This window comes from Helianthus annuus, chromosome 3, assembly GCF_002127325.2.
Source record: "Helianthus annuus cultivar XRQ/B chromosome 3, HanXRQr2.0-SUNRISE, whole genome shotgun sequence".
In the NCBI taxonomy this organism is placed as follows: Eukaryota; Viridiplantae; Streptophyta; class Magnoliopsida; order Asterales; family Asteraceae; genus Helianthus; species Helianthus annuus.
The window spans coordinates 159,277,839-159,300,726 of NC_035435.2; the positions used below are offsets into that span (position 1 = coordinate 159,277,839).

Genomic DNA, 22,888 nt, shown 5'->3' on the forward strand with positions numbered 1-22,888 from the left:
TAAAATGTTGAGTTTATAACTCTACTTTTTTGGTATTTTCTGGGTTGAAGGGTTTAAAGCGCTCGATTTAGGATTTAATGATATCTCGAATGATGTTTTGGCGCATCTGAAAGGTATCTCTTGTCCTTTCATCATCTTTTTATTTCTATCAACTAAAATTAAAACTGATTTTTCGGACGTGAAATAGTGAAAGGGTCATGCTCTTATACACGTATAAGATATAAGGTTTTGTACTATTTATTGCAGTTTTGTACTACATATTGTCATATAAAAGTGTAGAGCAATTAATATTTACGCTTTTGAATGTGAAATTGGCTTGATATGTAGATGTTTTAAATGATTAATAGAACCTGCATGTTTTAGGAATCAAGAGTTTCAAATTTGTTAGGCAAAAAATAAAAATCAACATTTGACCGGTATGTAACCATGAATTTCCTTTTTGTTCAGATTTATCTCAGTTTTATGTTATCAATTTTATATACCATTCGTATATTTTGTTAGGTTTTGCTTTTAAATTTCACAAGTCGTTTTTGGAGAAACGTTTCCAAAACGATGATCATGTATACAAGTCGTTTTTGGACATGTTGAACATGTATTGGAAAGAACAAAAGGGCATCAATGAAGTTTACCATGAAGTTGCTGCACTTTTTGACGATCAACCCGATCTTCTCGACGAATTCACAAAGTTTATGCCAGATGCATCTGCTGCCGCATCCGCGCATAATGTGTGACAATCCGAACTTTACAGGTTAGTGTCATTTATCTTGGCGACTCTAAAACTCTCATTTATTTGATTTAGACACGTTAAATGTTGTGTGTTGACTTAAACGTAAGTGACAACTGATTTCATCGTGGGCCACAAGTAACTTGAGTCATATTTTTCTTAGTTACATGTCATCCTATGCCCAACTCCACCGATTAATTGCATCCTGTCGCTTAACCAATGGGGTTAGTGAACTTTATCCACACACATACATCAAGTTTAGGATTGGGCCGAGTGGAGCCCAGGTGGGAAACTGTTTTGATAAATAACATGTGAAATCCTATCCTCATGTCATGTTGTGCGACAGCCCAAGTGGCTGGGCCTGAGCCGCCTGAGCCCATCTCGGTTGTGACAGGACCGCCCCAAACAACTCAACTATATGAATACGTGTTATGGCGTGCAATTAGGTTAAAAACTTAAATCAAGAAAGAAACCCTACGATTCCATACGTACGTGCGGTAGACGAAGACGACTCCCTTCCCTGCTCGAAGTTTTTTTTCAACCTTTGTGCTCATAACTTTGGTTAGTATAGTGAATCTTTGTTATAAATATGCTGGTTATTTACAATAATGACATGAAGTATGAGTATATGTTATAATATATGTGATAACATGTTGATTGATCCTTATGAACTATGACGCTGTGTAGTAGTGATCCGATCGTGTAATCTTGACATGATGATAAAGGTCGATGTTTACGTGAGTAGGGTCGTTAATTGTGTTGTTATGTGTATTTTCATCCTGTATGTGTGTTCGTATCAGTAACCAATGCTCAGGGGGTTAAAGAGTATGATAAATGGGGTAAACTGAAGTAGAAGTTTTAGGATTAATCATGATAGATCTGTTGCATAGGATTTAGGGTATAAATTGTTGGATATATATATATATATGAAGTTACTGTTATTGGCAAATAAGCAAATGGGCTCGCATGATCAATCAGCTAAACACTTAATTAGTTTGGGCTGACATTGGGCTGGGTATATTATGCATATCTAGTGGGTTAATGATGTGTTAATATCATAAAATTTGGTATGGGATAAAGGTAATCACAAATTCACAATGTGATTGGGGCATGGAATTATAATGTAAACTCGCATGCCTACTAAATGATTACGCGATGATAATCGGCTGATTATGTTGCATGAGTTGTGTTATGGATGTAACTAGGACTCGGATACATGTTATGACTTGCTTAATAATGTGTGCAAAAATTCATAAGTGCAACTTGTGTAGTATGTGATAACATACGTGGTACAATGCGAATACGAAACTGATATTTTTATTGATAAACCATGTTAGGCCGTGCTTGATCAATTGATAACAAAGTAACTAATCTTACCGAGCAACCCCAGGTGAGTTCATTGCATTTTCTCAAGCATGCGTCCCGGTGGTTTGGGACAACTGGTAAACATTTGGAAGGGAAACATTGGGTAAACAACTTAATCGGTTTTGGTTATTGCCTGGAGGGCAATGGGGGTGATTAGTTGATAGCGCTATTAGGTGGGAAACCTCACACCGGGCCGTAAGGACGGGCGTGAACTAATTATCTGGGCATGGCTATGGTTGTTAGAGGCACACTCCTCGGATACATATGGGCACTCTCCCTAGGGTATCTAACGAAGGCAACATAGCAATCGGTCGTTAAGGGGTACCCACTCCCCGGATACATATGGGCACATTCCCTAGGGTATCTAACATGAGCAACATCGTAACGCAACATTGAATCGCATTAACATAAATCTGGTAACACAACACGTTAACGAAACCTTGAACTCACCAGCGTAGTCTGACACACTTGTTTGCATGCTTGTAGGTCGTTAACGTTTGGAACATGGACTTGCTATCTGGGAGTGCTGGAGTGGTCATGGATCGAGACGCTTGGATTCACTTATAAACGATGCATTGATTTTGATTATTATTATGAAACGATTACATGCTTCCGCTACACAACTTTTGAGAATTGATATCATGTAGACATCTTATTTGGTAATTAATGTCATGACTTATCTAAATATTTATCATTGGTTCAATGTGATTGGTGGCTCGAACTCTGATGCGTAACACGCCTCGCGGGGTTTCCGCAGGTGGAATTTGGGGGTGTTACAGTTGGTATCAGAGCCACTGGTTATAGTGAACTAGGTTTTAAAACGTTTTGTAAAACCAGACTATAACCGAACAACTTCGAAAATCGATCATGACACTCAGCTCCAGATTGCAAGGTTCGTCTCTCTCACTTTATGCATTACTTGCTTAGTAGTCACACACTCACAGCATACATGAACTGAAACGTTTAACACCATAGTGACTTGATAGTGTGACACTACTCTTCGACTCATGTAAACCATAGAACTGTGATATCATCTGTTGTGTTGTTTGGACGGGGGAAACTTCGAGCGCAAGCTAAGAGGCACTGAGATAAGCATGCAAATTGCCTTATTATTTTGGGTGCACACTTAATAATAACGCAGGGTGCATGCAAATCCCAGTGAGGCTTAATGAGCGTGAGAAGGGTTCTGCCCTATTGTGTGTAAACTTGGTAGTTTGTAGATTTCAATGTGATACTCGACTTTTACCTCATTTCGACCCATAAGATTGTTCCCTTCTCTTATATAGAACCATGAGGGACAACGGAGGACGGGGGTATAAGTTAATCAACTCCCGGATAAACATGATGACATAAACAATAATCTTACTCCTTGTATCGCTAGAATTGCTATTGCATAACAGTTTTCCTCTCTAAGCTAGTCTATCCCCTAGCCCTTGTCTTGGCCGACGCTTACCGTTTAAGGTGACAGTTAGTTACTGTTCTTGATATAGATAAACCTATCATTCCATTATCATGGTCACACTACATTCTCGATTGTCTACGCATAAACTCCTATAACATTGTGCTCTAGTTTAAAAATAACCTGATAAACTCTTCTTTTGATACGTAGTGATCACTTCTTGTACTCTGAGGATGGTTGTGTATTATTTTATGACCATATCATTTCGAAAATATTTTTGTGTCCTTGTAATGAAACCTTTTGGTGACATACTTGATGTTCCTAATACACACGCCTTAGTTCAACCCTTCAAAGCTGGCTTCATACATGTTCGATTAATTACACACTCAATTTCGTACATAGATTTTAGTGAACCATTCTTGTTCGCATACGGCAGGCTTGACGACTGTGGAGAACGCTCCGATTAAACCGGATCACTATGAATTCGACCAACCGTTACTCTTCAACATAATTCTTATTGTGTCAACACCCTCAATGTAACGCTTCCAATGACCGTAGTGTCACCTTATTTCTACTTATACCGCTTGTGTGTGCAACCAACTACACCATCATCATCGGGTTTGCTACTTTACTCATGATTCTAAAACAATTAGATGGAACAGATTGATGATAACCGCGTTTTGGTATATTCTTCGCGTCTTATCTTGTTGTGCTAAAATGAATACCATAGTTCTTGCATAGCCCTGTTATACGCTAATCCTAGCTTGGCTAAATCACTCTCTACGAACGTCACTCGAGGAATGAGTCGTACTTAAGATCATCAATGTGCAATAACATAAAAATAATTTTTTTTTTACTTACGTAAGGTATGCCAAGGTCAAAATTCCCTCTTGTGTGAAAGCACCATATTCATGTATAAGCTTCATCGACCTCTTTGTTCCATGCTTATTTCTTTTTGACCGAAGGCTGGTCATTTACTACAACCAACTGCGACCAAAATATCACGATCAATATCAACTGAAAATCTCTTTTCCCTCTGAACGAACGAGTCAAGATGATACCAGTCTGAAATAGGGATTAATGCCTAACTTGAGTTTTCATTCAATCGATTGATTGAATTGCTTGAATCACCTGTTCCAAGAAATTATATTTTCTTTCTCGAATTCTTACATACGACAGCATCATCTTTGATCATCGATAGGGGTGACTGCACCAGTTCTGATCGCCGGTAGCGATACCATATATAAACATATATCTCTTACACTCACTTCATCACATTCACATATTTTGCTTCGAGTAAATCTGGGTGGTGCACCCAACACACGTGATTTTAGGGTTGAGCATTTTAGCCTGTAACAAACTACCTTAACACATTTCCAGTTCGGTTTATTTCGTCGACCCTTCGTTTATGATGTACGACATTCGCCTCAATTCTGGTAAGCTATAGATATACATTAGATACACTTGCTTCGTGAAGTGTTGGCAACTTAATATACAACATCCATGATAACTAAACACTGCCTTTTTGCAAGTCCCCAAATTCGAAGGCGTATAGCTCACCCAAGTTATATTTAGTGCAACAACCCCCCCCCCCGGTCGCACATGTTAAATGCATCAGGCAATGCCATACAGATGTATGACACACTCGTATTTCAACTTTTGTGAGCATCTCTTGAGCTTAGCATAACTTGTCACAACATTCTTCATTATCAAGCTCCTATTAACTCAACTTGTGTTTCTACTTAAGAGCAAGACATTTTTAGTTTAACACAATTAACACAAACTCTATTACCTCAAACACTCATTCATGCATAAGACTCACATAACGGTAATTCGGGGAATTACGGAATTACACATGGGTTGTACTCGAACGTTGATGAACAATTAGAACACTATTCCTGAACAAACAAAGAAATATAACTTATGTGAATTTATATGTTATCTGACTTTATATGCTATGTGACTTATATATTATTTAGTGAACTTTCGTGAAACCGTATTTAACTACGTGTTTAGTGAATTATCGACAAACTCATAATTGGAGTCTAAAGTATAATATAGCCTAAATTTCGAGGACGAAATTTCTGTAACATGGGGAGGATGTGACACCTGAGCAAAATCCGCCACAATCCTGATTATCACTTCACTCCTTTGTGCTCGCTTATCAAATTTCGGGACGAAATTCCCTTTAAGTTGGGGATGATGTGACAATCCGAACTTTACAGGTTAGTGTCATTTATCTTGGCGACTCTAAAACTCTCATTTATTTGATTTAGACACGTTAAATGTTGTGTGTTGACTTAAACGTAAGTGACAACTGATTTCATCGTGGGCCACAAGTAACTTGAGTCATATTTTTCTTAGTTACATGTCATCCTATGCCCAACTCCACCGATTAATTGCATCCTGTCGCTTAACCAATGGGGTTAGTGAACTTTATCCACACACATACATCAAGTTCAGGATTGGGCCGAGTGGAGCCCAGGTGGGAAACTGTTTTGATAAATAACATGTGAAATCCTATCCTCATGTCATGTTGTGCGACAGCCCAAGTGGCTGGGCCTGAGCCGCCTGAGCCCATCTCGGTTGTGACAGGACCGCCCCAAACAACTCAACTATATGAATACGTGTTATGGCGTGCAATTAGGTTAAAAACTTAAATCAAGAAAGAAACCCTACGATTCCATACGTACGTGCGGTAGACGAAGACGACTCCCTTCCCTGCTCGAAGTTTTTTTTCAACCTTTGTGCTCATAACTTTGGTTAGTATAGTGAATCTTTGTTATAAATATGCTGGTTATTTACAATAATGACATGAAGTATGAGTATATGTTATAATATATGTGATAACATGTTGATTGATCCTTATGAACTATGACGCTGTGTAGTAGTGATCCGATCGTGTAATCTTGACATGATGATAAAGGTCGATGTTTACGTGAGTAGGGTCGTTAATTGTGTTGTTATGTGTATTTTCATCCTGTATGTGTGTTCGTATCAGTAACCAATGCTCAGGGGGTTAAAGAGTATGATAAATGGGGTAAACTGAAGTAGAAGTTTTAGGATTAATCATGATAGATCTGTTGCATAGGATTTAGGGTATAAATTGTTGGATATATATATATATATGAAGTTACTGTTATTGGCAAATAAGCAAATGGGCTCGCATGATCAATCAGCTAAACACTTAATTAGTTTGGGCTGACATTGGGCTGGGTATATTATGCATATCTAGTGGGTTAATGATGTGTTAATATCATAAAATTTGGTATGGGATAAAGGTAATCACAAATTCACAATGTGATTGGGGCATGGAATTATAATGTAAACTCGCATGCCTACTAAATGATTACGCGATGATAATCGGCTGATTATGTTGCATGAGTTGTGTTATGGATGTAACTAGGACTCGGATACATGTTATGACTTGCTTAATAATGTGTGCAAAAATTCATAAGTGCAACTTGTGTAGTATGTGATAACATACGTGGTACAATGCGAATACGAAACTGATATTTTTATTGATAAACCATGTTAGGCCGTGCTTGATCAATTGATAACAAAGTAACTAATCTTACCGAGCAACCCCAGGTGAGTTCATTGCATTTTCTCAAGCATGCGTCCCGGTGGTTTGGGACAACTGGTAAACATTTGGAAGGGAAACATTGGGTAAACAACTTAATCGGTTTTGGTTATTGCCTGGAGGGCAATGGGGGTGATTAGTTGATAGCGCTATTAGGTGGGAAACCTCACACCGGGCCGTAAGGACGGGCGTGAACTAATTATCTGGGCATGGCTATGGTTGTTAGAGGCACACTCCTCGGATACATATGGGCACTCTCCCTAGGGTATCTAACGAAGGCAACATAGCAATCGGTCGTTAAGGGGTACCCACTCCCCGGATACATATGGGCACATTCCCTAGGGTATCTAACATGAGCAACATCGTAACGCAACATTGAATCGCATTAACATAAATCTGGTAACACAACACGTTAACGAAACCTTGAACTCACCAGCGTAGTCTGACACACTTGTTTGCATGCTTGTAGGTCGTTAACGTTTGGAACATGGACTTGCTATCTGGGAGTGCTGGAGTGGTCATGGATCGAGACGCTTGGATTCACTTATAAACGATGCATTGATTTTGATTATTATTATGAAACGATTACATGCTTCCGCTACACAACTTTTGAGAATTGATATCATGTAGACATCTTATTTGGTAATTAATGTCATGACTTATCTAAATATTTATCATTGGTTCAATGTGATTGGTGGCTCGAACTCTGATGCGTAACACGCCTCGCGGGGTTTCCGCAGGTGGAATTTGGGGGTGTTACATAATGCTTCGTTGGGACGACACCGTTACAATGAACAACGGAGCTCTGCAATGGGTCCACATAAACAGGCGCAAACGGATATCAAGGTAATGTAGTTAATTTTTACAAGTTTTTCGCTATGTTGATTTATCATAAGTGACTAAGGCTGTAACTCTGTGATGACATTAGCCACGAGGAGGCAGCCTACAAGTTCGGATCAACGGTTCAATCTGACCCATTTAGGCCCATTGGGCCAATGTATAAAAATTAAATCTTTTGCCTTTTTTTATTTTTCGAGCAAGTACCGGAACTACAACAAAGAATCTCAATTATTTGGTGTACTCTCTATCATTTCCCTTATTATTTCAACGTACATATAATTAAAATATTTACGTCAACAATGTTAAAATAGTTATTTTTCTTATTAGCCACCCGTGTAACACACGGGTACTTAGACTAGTATGACTATATATAAAAGCTTATCGATCTATAATATTTAATACTTCACTCAAACCAGATAGCAGATATTTTACATAAGGGGAGCAAATAAAAGTTAAAAAGGAAACACTAAAATAGTTATATTATAAGAAAACTTTGTGTCGAAAAATGAACACGATAAATCCAAGGGCATAAGAGGGGAACGTTGCGGTGGCAAGAGACACTTTTCTTAGGCCACCAGGTGTGGGGCATGGACAGGGGGAAGGGAAGCCTCTTCATTTCGCCAACACCGCCCTGTGTGGCGTGGTCCGGCGTGTGACCAATGGGGCTTGAAGATTTCGACCGGTGAGGGTGGGTTTGGCCTTGGAAGGTATTGTTTGGTTGGTTTGTTTGTTAAGCCCTTGCCCTCGCCTAACACCCCATGGTTTTGGGGTTTTGGAGGGCAAAGCCTCCTCTGCCTACGTGGCAGACACGTGGCGGAAGACCCCTCCTCCACCTTCACCATCACACTGAGTAGCCTTACAGTATGATGACATGAGCTACAAATATGATGACAAAAGAGAAACAAATAAACGCTATGTGTCGGGTGTAAACAAGCCAGGCCTAAGTCGCGTTAAACTCAAGTGAGAGCTCGGCTCGGCTCATAAATATTGTTTTAAGCTCAAGGTCTGATAGAGCAAATCAGGAAATCTAATCAGTAATTGCACAAACTCGGATGATTTTATTGATCATTCAGCAATCCTTTATAAAGGAAAATACATGCAACGGCTAGTAAACGTAAACAAAGAAAAAATAACAACTAATACGTAAAAGGTGCATCAAGCCATATTATCAGGAATGAAGCTTGACTTGTGCAGTTTATTCTCATCCGATAACAACCTCCAACAGCTACTAGGCAACGGTCACTTTGAGATTGAATTACATCCAATACCCTCCTTTAATTCAATCTTTCTGACCCCGAGAGCTTCCCTAAAATAACTGAACTGGTCCGGTCCAAGAGGCTTTGTCAGCAAGTCAGCAATTTGATCCTCAGTCTTGCAGGGCTTTAGCTTTATCTGTTTTGAATCCACCATACTTTTGATGTAGTGAAACTTGATATCAATGTGTTTACTCCGGCTATGGAACGCTGCATTCTTAGACATGAAGATAGCTGATTCATTATCACAATAGATCTCAGTTGCCTCTTCTTGTTTATAACCCAACTCACTTAATAGTTGCCTCATCCAGACTGCTTGACATGCTGCTCCAGTTGCTGAGATATACTCAGCTTCGGTTGATGAAAGTGCCACAACTTGCTGCTTCTTTGAGCTCCATGATACCACACTACTACCAATTGAAAACACATAAGCCGATATACTTTTTCTGTCCTCATCCGACCTTGCCCAATCACTATCTGAATAACCAATTACCTTGACAGCTGCACCTCCTTCATACCATATCCCATACTCAAGTGTTGCCGACACATATCTTAAAATTCTTCTTGCAGCTCCATAGTGTATTGAAGTTGGACATTGCATGTATCTTGCAATAAACCCAACTGCAAATGCCAATTCAGGCCTTGTGTGTGTCAAATATAGCAATCCTCCCACTAAGCTTCTGAATTCAGTCCCATTAACCTTGCCTGAATCACTTCCCTGTAATTTTTCGCCTTTATTCATCGGTGTTACAACACCCTTGCATCCCCACATACCAAATTTCTTGAGAAGATCTATAGCATACTTCTTTTGTGACACAAAGACACCATTCACTGTTTGACTGATTTCTAACCCAAGGAAGTAAGCTAACTTCCCTAAGTCAGTCATATCAAATTCCTGAATCATCTTCATTCTGAATTCTTCTATCAACTGTTGAGAGGAGCTGGTGTATATTATATCATCAACATAAATGCAAATGATAATAATATTGCCTTCATCAGTTTTCTTGGTATAAACAGTAGGCTCACTTGTGAGTCTCACATATGAATTATCATTCAGATACGAGTTAATACATTCATACCAGGCCCTTGGCGATTGCTTCAGGCCATAGAGGGCCTTGTGCAGCCGGTAAACCTTATGCTCTTCTCCTTTAACTTCAAACCCTGGTGGTTGTGTCACATAGACTTCCTCTTGTAATGGCCCATTCAAAAATGCAGACTTGACATCAAGTTGAAAGATAGCCCACTTTTGTTGAGCCGCCAATGAAAGGATCATTCTAATTGTTTCAAATCTTGCCACAGGAGCAAAAGTCTCCTCATAGTTGATCCCATATTCCTGGGCATACCCCTTTGCTACAATCCTAGCCTTATACTTCTTGATTTCACCACTTGCATCCATCTTTACCCTAAACACCCACTTGAGACCGATGGCCTGTTGATCATGAGGCAATTCAACTAGAGACCAGGTCTTATGTTCTTCCAAAGACTTCAACTCTTGCACCATAGCCATTTTCCACTGCTGATTTTTCGCGGCTTCTTCATATGATCTTGGCTCCATTGATGATAACACTAATTGACATTCATACAGCTGCTGCACTTGATCACTATTAAGCGGAACTGTTTCTTGATAAACCTGGTTCAATGACTTGCTCCTTTGGTTTGTGTTGCTGTTGTTGGAGTTGGCCTCACTTTGATCACTGTTGACTTCACCATCTTCAGGAACTGAACTGTTACTGCTGTCTTCATTATTGTCTTCATCGTTTTCATGCTCCCAAATGGTAACTAATTCAGCTGGCAACCCATGCTTATCTTCTTGATTATCAGTCCACTTTGCATGTTCATCAAATACTACATTTCTGCTTGTTACAACTCTCCTTTTAACCGGATCATACAGCCGGTAGGCTTTAGAGTTTGGGGAGTAACCAATGAAAATGCATTTGCACGCCTTTTCTTCCATCTTTCTTCTTTGTTGTTTGGGAACTTGGCTGTATGCAACACACCCAAACACCCTTAAGTGATGAACTGAAGGAATTCGGTTATACCATACCTGAAAGGGTGTAGCTTCATCAAGGGCCTTCGTAGGTGACAAGTTTCTGAGATAAACGGCTGTAGCCACAGCTTCACTCCAAAAGACATTGCTCAGATTCTTCTCATGTAGCATGCTTAGAGCCATTTCTCCTATAGTTCTGTTCTTTCTCTCAGAAACTCCATTATGCTCAGGTGTGTAGGGAGGTGTCAAATCCCTCCTTATTCCCTCTTGCTCACAGAACGCCATAAACTCATTTGAACAAAATTCTCCTCCTCGATCACTTCGGAATGCTTTGATCTTCCGATTTGTTTCATTTTCAACTTTGGCTTTGAAGATTTTAAACTTATCAAACACCTCATCTTTTCTGTGCAAAAAGTAGACCCAAGTCATCCTGCTTACATCATCAATGAACAACAGAAAATACCGGCTTCCACCCAAGGATTTTATTGACATAGGCCCACATACATCTGCATGGATTAAGTCCAGCAGTTCAGAGGTTCTAGTTCCTTGCGACAAGAAGGGGGTTCTTGTTATTTTTCCACTAACACAGCTTTCACACACATTCCAGCTTCTGATTTTGGGCAGCCCATAAACTAGTTGATTTATGCTCAGGCTCTGCAAGCTTCGTTCATTTAGGTGCCCAAATCTTAAATGCCACATGTATGACTCATCAACAATGGTAGCAAAGGCTACGTTATTGGCATTGGAAACATCAAGGGGAAACGTATTGTTGCTGGCAACTGGGATCATGCACACCGTTTCACCAGTTTGTTTCTTAGTAATTGTGCATGCACCTTCATCAAATACTAACTTATGTTTTGTTTTCATCAGTTGCCCAACACTCAGCAAGTTATAACCAAGATCAGGCGCATAATAAACATCATCTAATGTCTTAAACTTACCACCTGCTACTTCAAGCCTTATAGTGCCTTTTCCTTCAACCATAATTCTCTTACCATTTCCCATTCTCACAGCTACGGTTTTAGTTCTATCTAGTTTCTTAAATAATGATAACTGACCTGTCATGTGGTTTGAGCAACCACTATCAAGAAACCAGATGTGAGAAGGATTGGCATCATCTTTTGCCGTTACTAATACAACGTCTTTATCATCTTCCACCTGCCCTTCTTCTTCGTCAGTGTAGTCTCCTATGGCAGGAGATGCTTGTGGTTCATTCCAGCAGTCTCTACTGAGATGCCCAAATTTGTTGCAGTTATAACATTGAATACCTGCTTTTCCTCGACCATTTGTTCTTCCTCGACCACGGCCTCTACCTCTTGGAGGTCCTCGTCCTCTTCCTCTCATAAACAGGCCAGCAGCATCATCCTCTTTGGCCTGTAACACCTGTTCTTCAGCAACATTTTCAGTTCCTCTATTAACTCTTGCTTCATGTGACTGCAACGACCCCATCAACTGATCAAAGGTCAATACACTTAAATCCTTTGATTCTTCAATGGCAGCCACAATGTGATCCCACTTGACTGGCAAACTCCTCAAAACTTTCTCTACAACTTTCTGATCGGATACAGTTTCACCATAAGCCCTTTGTTGATTGACAATCTTCATTACTTTTGACAGAAAATCTCCCACTGGCTCCCCTTCTTTCATATGAACGGTTTCAAAATCTCTACGCAGCCCTTGCAGCTTCACCATCTGGACCTTGGTGTCTCCTTCATACTCATTCTGCAGCAGAGTCCATGCTTGTTTGGTTGTCGTTGCACCAGCAATTCGAGAGAACAATTCATCATGGACACCAGATTGAATAAGAGAAAGTGTACGTGCATCTTTTCTCTTATTATCTCGGAGTCTCATTCGATCAGTGTCTGCTGCATTGAAACCAGTTTCCACAAAATCCCAGAGATCTTGTGACATAAGAACAGTCTTCATTCGGATCTTCCAAAATTCATAACCTTCACCTTTGAAGATCGGAAGCGTTGCATTCATGGAATTAGGGTTTGTGTTGTTCCAGGCCATTGGATGAAAAGCGAATTGAAAGAGAGAAAGATAATTGAGAGTATTGATCAGAACCTGGTTGGCTCTGATACCAAATGATAGAGCAAATCAGGAAATCTAATCAGTAATTGCACAAACTCGGATGATTTTATTGATCATTCAGCAATCCTTTATAAAGGAAAATACATGCAACGGCTAGTAAACGTAAACAAAGAAAAAATAACAACTAATACGTAAAAGGTGCATCAAGCCATATTATCAGGAATGAAGCTTGACTTGTGCAGTTTATTCTCATCCGATAACAACCTCCAACAGCTACTAGGCAACGGTCACTTTGAGATTGAATTACATCCAATAAGGTCAACTCGTTTATTATTTATTAATTAACTTTTATACATTTATAGCCATTTATTTATATACGTGTGTGCATATATATATATAATTTGAACTTTTATAAATAAAATAATATATATTATTTAGCTATTTTTATCATTTTGATAAGTGATGCTAGGGCTTGAACTTGTTTATAACAATTAAGGTGGTAAACGAACCAAGTCACACGCAAGCTACTCAAGATCAATTTACTAAAATTTTGTGTGTATACATATATCTCATATCTGATACAATATATCTTATATAATAGAGTAAACTACCATTTTGGTCCCTGAGGTTTGGTCACTTTTGTCATTTTAGTCCAAAACTCAAACCTTTTAAATCTGGGTTCCTGTGGTTTCACTTTTATTATCATTTTGGTCGAAAAATCAAATCACCTATTATTTGGCTGATAAAATCTGATTATTTTGTCTTTTTCTTCAGGGGTAAAATGGTCCATCTGAATTTATTCTAACATATTATTAATTAAATTAATTATATTAAATCCCTTTACCTTACCCATAAGTTCATCTTCCCCAACTTCTCACTACACCAAACCCTAATCCCTAATTCATCTTCTTCCCTTCTCCCTGCATCAGAACGACAATGGTGGTTTGCACCAACACCTCTTATGTGATGCCGTGTGATTTTGGGTGGCATCTCTGGAACGAAGTGTCTCATATCATAAATTACCCTTTTGGATTTGCTAACTTCCCACTCTTTTCTGCATCATTTTTCGTTTCCCCCTCTTTTTTATTAGCACACCTACATTCTCACAATATAAAAATCCAATCTTCACGTTCAATCAGTCTTGCACACACAGTTAAATTTCAAGAAATCCCTGTCGTTCTGTAGCCATGAATGCAGGTTTGACTTTGTGGGTGTGAAGTGAAAAGTGTTCAATCATGCTAATCATTCAAGATTTTGATTTTTAGTAAAAGGGTATGTGTAATTTTGTTCTTTTGTGCACTGTGATTATGTAACAGAACAGTCATTCTATGGAGACAAGATTGTTTATCCTGTTATGTGATGCCATTTATGGGGAGAAGATGAAGAAGATGAATTAGGGATTAGGGTTTGGTGTGGGGAGAAGTTGGGGAAGATGAACTTGGTAAAGGGATTTAATATAATTAATTTAATTAATAATATGTTATAATAAATTCAGATTGACCATTTTGCCCTTGAAGAAAAAGACAAAATAACCAGATTTTATTAGTCAAATAATATGTGATTTGATTTTTGGACTAAAATGACAATAAAAGTGAAACCACAAGGACCTAGATTTAAAAAGTTTGAGTTTTGGACTAAAATTACAAAAGTAACCGAAACTCAGGGACCAAAATGGCCGTTTACTCTATATAATAGTTATAGACTCGTAAGCAAATTAAGTATCCAACTCCTGGTTCATGAATGAAAGGGTAAAATTCTCAACTTTAGCTAGTTTGATTGTTTTGACACATTTTGGGTCCAGAACAGAACATTAAAAATGGGGATATGAGCACCAAATAGAAACCATAAGGAAAGCCCAATGGGCAATGGACATAACCTTTTTCGAACAGGTTGAAGATGTAAGTTTTGTCCTTACTAAGTTCGGGTATTATAATCTTATATTTTGAGACAATTATTTATGTATCTAACTTAATAAATCTATATCTATACTTTATAGGGTAAATTACATTTTTCATCCTTTATGTTTGTATCAGATTGCAATGGATAGCCTTTAACTTCAATAATTACAGTCACAATCCTTTATTTGGAAAACTCATTACACCATATGTCATTTAGCACTAACTAAGTTAACAGTTTCAGTTAAGTCTGGCATGTACCTTGCACATGAGGGTAGCTTAGTAATTTTACTAGTACAAAGGACGAAAAGTGTAATTTAACCTTAAACAAATAAACAACCACCACCACCAAATCCCACCCCCACGACCACTGTGACAGTCACAACCACCACCAAATCCCCGAAATCATCCACCACCACCACCACCACCACCAAATCCCACAAATCCAACCACCACCACCAATCCCCCAAATCCACTACCACCGTCACCAAATCCTACCCCCACCTGCATTGCATCAATGTTCATCCACCAGATTAATAATACATCAAACATTGCAACCAGATATTTTTAACCAATCAGACTTTTACAACTGACCGGCTTTGTTTTTCTAAAACATCAGAGACATACATAACAAGACTAACAAAAAAATAGCATCCATATCTCTTTCACATCTTCTTTTGCAGTTTCTACCTCATTTTTTTCTCCACAAAACCTTATGATCGATTATCATCATCGGTCATCATCGATTATCATCATCATCGATGCCTAAAAAAATCCATGATGAGGGATATCCAAACGGATCTGAGTTGAAGAAGAACTCGGAGACGAAAACTTATCAGGGTTTTGTCAGAGGTTTGTCGGAAAGAAATAGCTCCACCGCCGTCACCATGCCGCCGCCGGCCAGAGCCCGGCTGTCGATCAGTCGAGAGAGAGGAGGCAGGGGTTGTTGTGAGCGTCTCGTCGGAGATTTCTTCACCGGTAAGTGAGGGGGAGAAAGATTTAGAGGGTGGTCATGGGGTGGTGGTGTAGCCGGAGAACTAGCCATAACCGGTCGGTCATAGCCACCGGAGTCCGGCTCCGGTCGCCGGTCGAGAAACGAGAGGGAGAAGGCAGGGGGTCTTGAATGTTGTGTGCGCATAAGGGTTTCAACAGGGGAGAGAGAGATAAATGGAGAGGAATGGTTTTATAGATTTTTATATAAGTTTTTTAGTTTTGAAATGACCGTTTTTTGCCCTCACATGGGTGCACATGTCCTCAGTTACTAAAATTTTTAATCAAGTTAGGGTCAAAGGACGTAGGGTGTAACATGTTTTACAAATAAAAAAAACTTTGCCTGTAATTATTAAAGGTAAAGATCATCCATTACAATCCAATACAAACATAAAAGACGAAAACTGTAATTTACCCTAGAGTTAATAGCCAAAATGGTCCCTGAGGTTTGCTCACTTTTGCCACTTTAGTACAAATTCCAAATTTTTAAATCTGGGTCCCTGAGGTTTGCATTTTTTTTGCCATTTTAGTCCAAATTTCAAAAAAGTCAAATTTTATCAATTTTTTTACTGAAATTTGTTTTTATCCTTATTTCAAACAAGGGCAAAATTGTCATTCTATATTATTATTAAACAATTTATATTAAAGAAAATAAAAAAAAACCCTTAAAAGCCCCTGTTTCGATCAAACCCTACTCAAACCCCATCATCTTCTTCCTTCCTCAACCTGCTTTAAACCCTAACAATGGTGGTATGCACATGTGGAGCTCCGACGCAGATTCGCACATCATGGACCACACAAAACTCAGGTCGTCGATTCCATCGTTGCAACAAACCTAAGCCAGTAAGTCGATTAAACTCCTTTCCCCAATTTCATGTAAACCTAACCCCAAAATTGTTGATGTTCAATACAGGGGCAAAGTTGCGGTTTCGTTGCTTGGGCTGAGCCTGTCACACCCCAACCGATGGCGGAATCATCGGGGCATGGCACTGAGCGAAACAGATTGTCCAGAAGTTTCCATAACAACCTTCATTACTATTCAGTTTAAATGATATGTCCCATACCGTATCCCAAACAATAAAACAAGTTATTACAGACAAGCATCTAGTCAAATATTCTGTTCCGACAACTCAGATTTTAAATAAAATAGAAATATTGTTCAAATGCTTCTAGAGACTCGATCTGCAAGATCTACAGACAACTATGCTCTAGACGCTTATTCCTAGCTCGCCTTCCTAGCAGATAAACATCTTAAACGCCTGTCACATACGTTAAAATAAAGTCAATACATATAATGTAAAGGTGAGCATAAAAGTTTGATAATAGAATATAGAGTTCGAAATAGTTTACGCGTAACCAGCACGTACACAGAGGAAAACGAAGCATGTTAATTATCGACATGGACCTATCGATACCAGTGACTGCGGGTTTGACCGTCCGAGACGGTTCGCAATAAATGGTTACCACCGTAATCCACGCAAGTATTTGTCCTTAACAACCCCCGTGTAAACGGGTGCTGAGTCCAAACTATAGTACTACGTCGTTAAGGCAGGTAGACAGCATTCCACGTGTAAACACAATCAACAAGCATTCATTTAGTCACGTAATACATGCACATTGGTTAGCGTTCAAATAGTTTGAGTAGTGTGATTGATTTGTGTTTTTGATATAGGTAACATATGTAACACCCAGAAGTGCTAAAAGCAAAAAGGGATCGAGTATACTCACAGCGATTGATTGATGGATTGAAGGGAGCGCTTGGGAGTAGGGTTAGCCTGAACAATTCGATAGCATAACGATGAATAACACGTAAAATGGAAACAAGTGTAAGTGGGTCGAACAGCCTGGTCGATCGGACAGTTGGTTCGATCGAGTGGGTTGTTTGTTCGGCTGGACAATTCGTTCGGACAGCCTGTTCGATCGGCCGGTAGGCTCGATCGGCTGGACTGTTCGAGTGGATTGTTTCTTCCTTTGTAAAGGATGTGTTTGTGTATGATGGCTTGTCCTTTTGAAGTTTTCGTTGTAGCGTTTGAGAACACTGAAGTGTTCTTACCTTTCAGGTCGATCGATCGAACGATCCGTTCGATCGGCCGGCATATCCGATCGGTTAGGAATTTCAATAGTAGTCCTCATCAGGATGTCACTCGATCGAACAGCCTACTCGATCGAATAGCGTGCTCGATCGGGTGGCATTCCTGTACAACAAACAAATTGAAAATCGACTAAGTGTTGAAGCATAGTATCTCATGATTCGAGGAGTAATGTTGACGAACAACTGTTCGATCGAACAGTACCTCGTTCAATACCATACTTCATGGAATTGTTAAGTTGTGGGGCCATATGTTAGTCGATCGGCTGGCCCGGTCGATCGGCTGGCATGTCCGATCGGTTGGGCTGTTTGTTCGAACGGCCTAACCGTTCGGCCAGCATCCTGACCTGGTCAGCCTGTCCATCTAACATTTGACTGTTCTGATTATTTGACGTTATATCAAGGTAATTTGACAACGAGCTCAACCAGGGAACCTTCGTTCTTACTTGTTTCTCCTGCTCGGACAGGAATCACCCAAGTCCGGCCGGTGAATGGTTCGGAACTGGCGGTTTGACGTTAAACCCGAAGTCGGTGAACCTTGTAGATAGAATTCGGATCTTGAATCACACAACCATTGGAATGATTAGTGAGTTGGCTCAAGCTCCGTTTCTATCGGTTTGAAGGCATTGAGTGTAAAAGAGTTGAAAGAAAGTTGGAATTCCTTCTTTCAATCCTTCACATCGCGTAAATGTTTAGATCTTCGGTAGATCTTAGCTTGTTTATGTGGAAATCGGTTAGATCCGAGCCATTCATGGTGGATTGAAGCCAAACATGTTGTTCTTGAAGAACACCATGATGACATCACCCAATAATGCCTTGATCTTGGTGATTTCACGGTTAGAAACCAAAAATTGAAAGATAGAAAGGTGTAGGAGCATGTTTTGATCAAGAAAGTACAAGATTTAGGGCGGAAACTTACCGGAATCGGAAGAAATCTGAGGAAAGAAGAGGAGCACGGGCTGGTCGGTCATAGCTTTCCAAAAGTGGTAAAGAGTGACAATGACAGCCCTATTTATAGGCTCCAAAAGAGGAAAGGGCTGGCCGATCGGCTGGCATCCCGATCGGACAGCCTGCTCGATCGAACAGTCTGTTCGATCGTGTAACGCCCGGCTCTTTTGTACTTTCCATTTATAGAAGGTTTTGATCGTATTTCTATTTTTGGAAACTTTGTATTCTTGTAATCGTTCCCTTCTTTGTAATCATTGTCAAACCGAGACTTGGATCATTAATGAAGCTTGTATTTTGTTACATTTATGTTATACGCATTCTATATATGCTCGTATGTTCGACTTCGTGAATCAATCACTGTTTAAACGTGATTCTTGGAAACTATGTATGAAACTTGCAATTAATCTAAACTTATGCATTGAATGTATTTTGAACGAGAACGACACTTGATTTGATACTTATACGATTGATTATACTTAGTTTATACTCCTCATACTAAATCATAACCTAATCCATGCTTTTGTGACAAGAATGGCCCTTAAAACACCTTAAAAGCATCAATTACACAACTTCAGGGGCCAAATTGTAAAAAAAATGAAACTTACCCAGAACCACAAATGGCTCACGGCCCGCGTGAACTTAGCCTGAAACCTCAGGCGGGCCGTGTGGGGATGCCAGATCGGGAAAAAACACAACAGCTGATTATCTACGCGAATTAGCACGAAATCCTAAGTTCTAACACTCCCCAATCACCATTAAGCCACCTCTAAACACCTCCAATCATGCTCAAACTCTTCCACTATAAATATACACCTTCTCCAAGCATTTCTACACTTTCAACACTCACAAATCACTCCAAATTCACTCTCAATTCAGCTGTAAATCTGCATTTTCGGACAGATTCATACTCTTGCACAAAAGTGAGTATAACTTGCTCATTTCTTAACGAAATCACTCGATTCTTCTTCCTACTTGCTTGGATAATCATGGGGTTTGATTCCTTGACTTCTCCTTGGAGAAATCAGACCTGGAATTGCTCCAAAATTGTCCACAAACCTTCTGTTTTGTTTCAAGTTCTTCAAAAGTTTGTTTAAACTCATCCAACTTGTGTCTAACACATCTCAAGCCTATGTCCTAATGCTTACAACCTCTCTTATGGTTGGTAAAGCTTAAAAACAAGGTTGAGACACTATAAATCAGAGGTTAAAACCTCAAATACTTTATGTTTTATTAGGGTATTTCACCCACAAGTCATGTTCAAGCTTGGTTCTTGATGAGAAGTGATTATGGAACAACTTGGGTTGTTCCAACATAAAATCCTCACATGATTTGATGATTTCTCTTTAGTTAGATTGTTTGTATTATTGTACTAAACCTAGTTCTTGACCCTCCTTGGTTGTCTTTACATCAAGTGAAGTGGTGAACATTCAAGGGGTCCCTAAATGGGAGCATGTTCTTCCTACCCCATACATGACATTCATGAATGACTCGAGGTACCTAAACGAAGATCCTAATCTTCTACCTCCTACTTGAAATATTGAACTTAATAATATGTAATACTTAAATATATATACACACACATTCGAACCTTTAATATTAAACTTGTGTTTATATGTTAAAGTAGTAGAATGACATCTAAGACTTAACACTCCAAGTATGATTCTAATGGGCTTACTACCCATGAAATACAATATAACCCTAGTGGTTACGTAGTGTCATACAAGAGTATAAGTCAAGGATGATTATTTTGATATCCTACTTTATGCTATGTTAAACTCCAAATTATAATCTTCCGTTATACGCCAAACTCACACACCTACGTTTCCTCGGGTAGAAGGACAAGGTGCTCCAAACTAATTCACCACCAAACTTGCTCCCGGAACTTCAAGTCAAGACTTGTAAACCGTGAGTATACTCGAACCCATTTACTTTTAAACACTTTGGGTGCAACATGTATTCTATATTAAACGCACGTGACACTTGAAACTTATTTGAAACATGCTCTATCCTTTTAAACATGAAACATGAAACTTGTGAAACTTGAGACTATTTTGTGCTATGTGAACGTTTAATCCTTGTGTGTAGTTCCGCCTTAACAATGGTAGCGCTATAGGGGTAATGCACCTCCCCGTTAGTCTTTGGGGTATTGTTAGGAGGAGACATATTAACCTCCCGTGAAACTTTGGGTTAGGTACTTTAACGCATTGGAAACTTGGGCTATCACTTGGACTACGTAAACTAGCATGGTTGAAACTATTTTAATATGTTCATGTTGGATACGAGTTTTTATTCTATTATGCTATGTAAACAAACTTGTATACTCGCTCTTTGCTTTTGCATTGAAACTCTATTTTAATACATGTTGCAGGTTGATTATTGAAGTATGGATGATTGATGAAACAAGTTTAGGGTGGACTAGATACACACCTAAATTTATCTATCTTTTTTTGTTATGTTATTTGTTGGAACAATGTTGTTATTTCTTTTTGAATTTGTATGACATTTGAAATGAAATTTGAATTTAATTAAATATTGTCACATAGTGTTATGACGTCTCTAGCAATCTTTACACACTTCGTCTCATCCCGATGTTTCCGCCATTGGTTGGGGTGTGACAGATCGTCTGGGCTGTTCGATCGGCTGACAGCCTGATCGAATAGCAGCCTGATTCGAGTGTTCGGTGCAACGATTTTCGATATTTCGGTTTCGATTGAAGACGATACATGTACGATAGAGTTTCTTATTCAAATTACTTTCAGTCCCAACTACTATATCTTAACATACAATCATCTATAATTCATCCTATCCTAACGTTACCATTTGTCGTGGTTCGATTTCGATTGCATTCGATTTGAGTTTCGAGTTTCGATTCGAGTTTCGATTGATCACCACACAAAGCACAAAACATAAAGTAAACACGCACAGGTAACACATAAGGCACACACACACACACGTATAACAACATCCAAAGTTCGCGTAATTCGAAATTCGAGTTCGATGATAGTTAGATCGGTTTGATTACTGATTAGTTAACTTTATCGCATTGTTACTTCCTACTATTCACAGTCGTAAGTCGGTTCGCGTTAAAACATTCGATTACTTCGATTCTTCCTGATTACAACACTTACTCCACATAATACAAATAAAATATGAAATAGACTATTTACAGTCAAAGAAAGTCAAAGTTGACTTGGACTTTGACTTTGACTTTGACTTTGACATTCGAAAACACGGGGTGTTACAAAGCCGCCGATGATTCAGAACCCTGTTGTGATGATTCCTGGGCTGTTGGACACTATCAAGAAGCTTGAAGATAATGCAATGTTAATGTTTAACAGGAACAAGAAACTGGAAGAAAACGCAATAAAACTGGCAAAGGAGAACAAGATGCTGAAAGTAATCATAGGGTTAAGTTGGTTTTTGTTTATGGTTTACTATGCTAAGACTAGTTAGGTTTTAGGTGTTTCCTGCTGATGTTTATGGTAGTCTTTTGTAATGTATTTTGGTTCATCAGCAGGTAATGTAATGGAAGATTATCTAATGGAATGTAATTTCATTGTAATTTGATTTGATTATGTTAAATGAAGGCTGCACTTGTCCAAATGACAGAGTTTTGACCAAATGACAAATTGTCGAAAGTGACGAATTGTCCAAATGACCATATTTTAAAGCTGCAAACGACCAAATTGGTCGACAAATTAAAGTGACGAATTGTCCAAATGACCATATTTTAAAGCTGCAAATGACCAAATTGGTCGACAAATTGTCGAAAGTGACGAAT

General features: G+C 39.0%; 2 long non-coding RNA genes across 3 annotated transcripts; both read left to right on the forward strand.

Annotated features, from left to right (window-relative positions):
- The first annotated feature begins 48 nt into the window (after positions 1-48).
- On the forward strand, positions 49-2,773 carry LOC118490231. Of its 2 annotated transcripts, XR_004888724.1 has the most exons (5): positions 49-113; positions 364-416; positions 502-748; positions 2,062-2,114; positions 2,576-2,773. It is a non-coding gene; the product is annotated as an uncharacterized LOC118490231 (long non-coding RNA). The 2 variants fall into 2 exon arrangements; XR_004888725.1 differs by lacking the exon at positions 364-416.
- Positions 2,774-7,540: 4,767 nt separating this feature from the next.
- On the forward strand, positions 7,541-8,161 carry LOC118490232. The gene is made up of 3 exons (XR_004888726.1): positions 7,541-7,713; positions 7,812-7,917; positions 8,000-8,161. It is a non-coding gene; the product is annotated as an uncharacterized LOC118490232 (long non-coding RNA).
- The last annotated feature ends 14,727 nt before the right edge of the window (positions 8,162-22,888 follow it).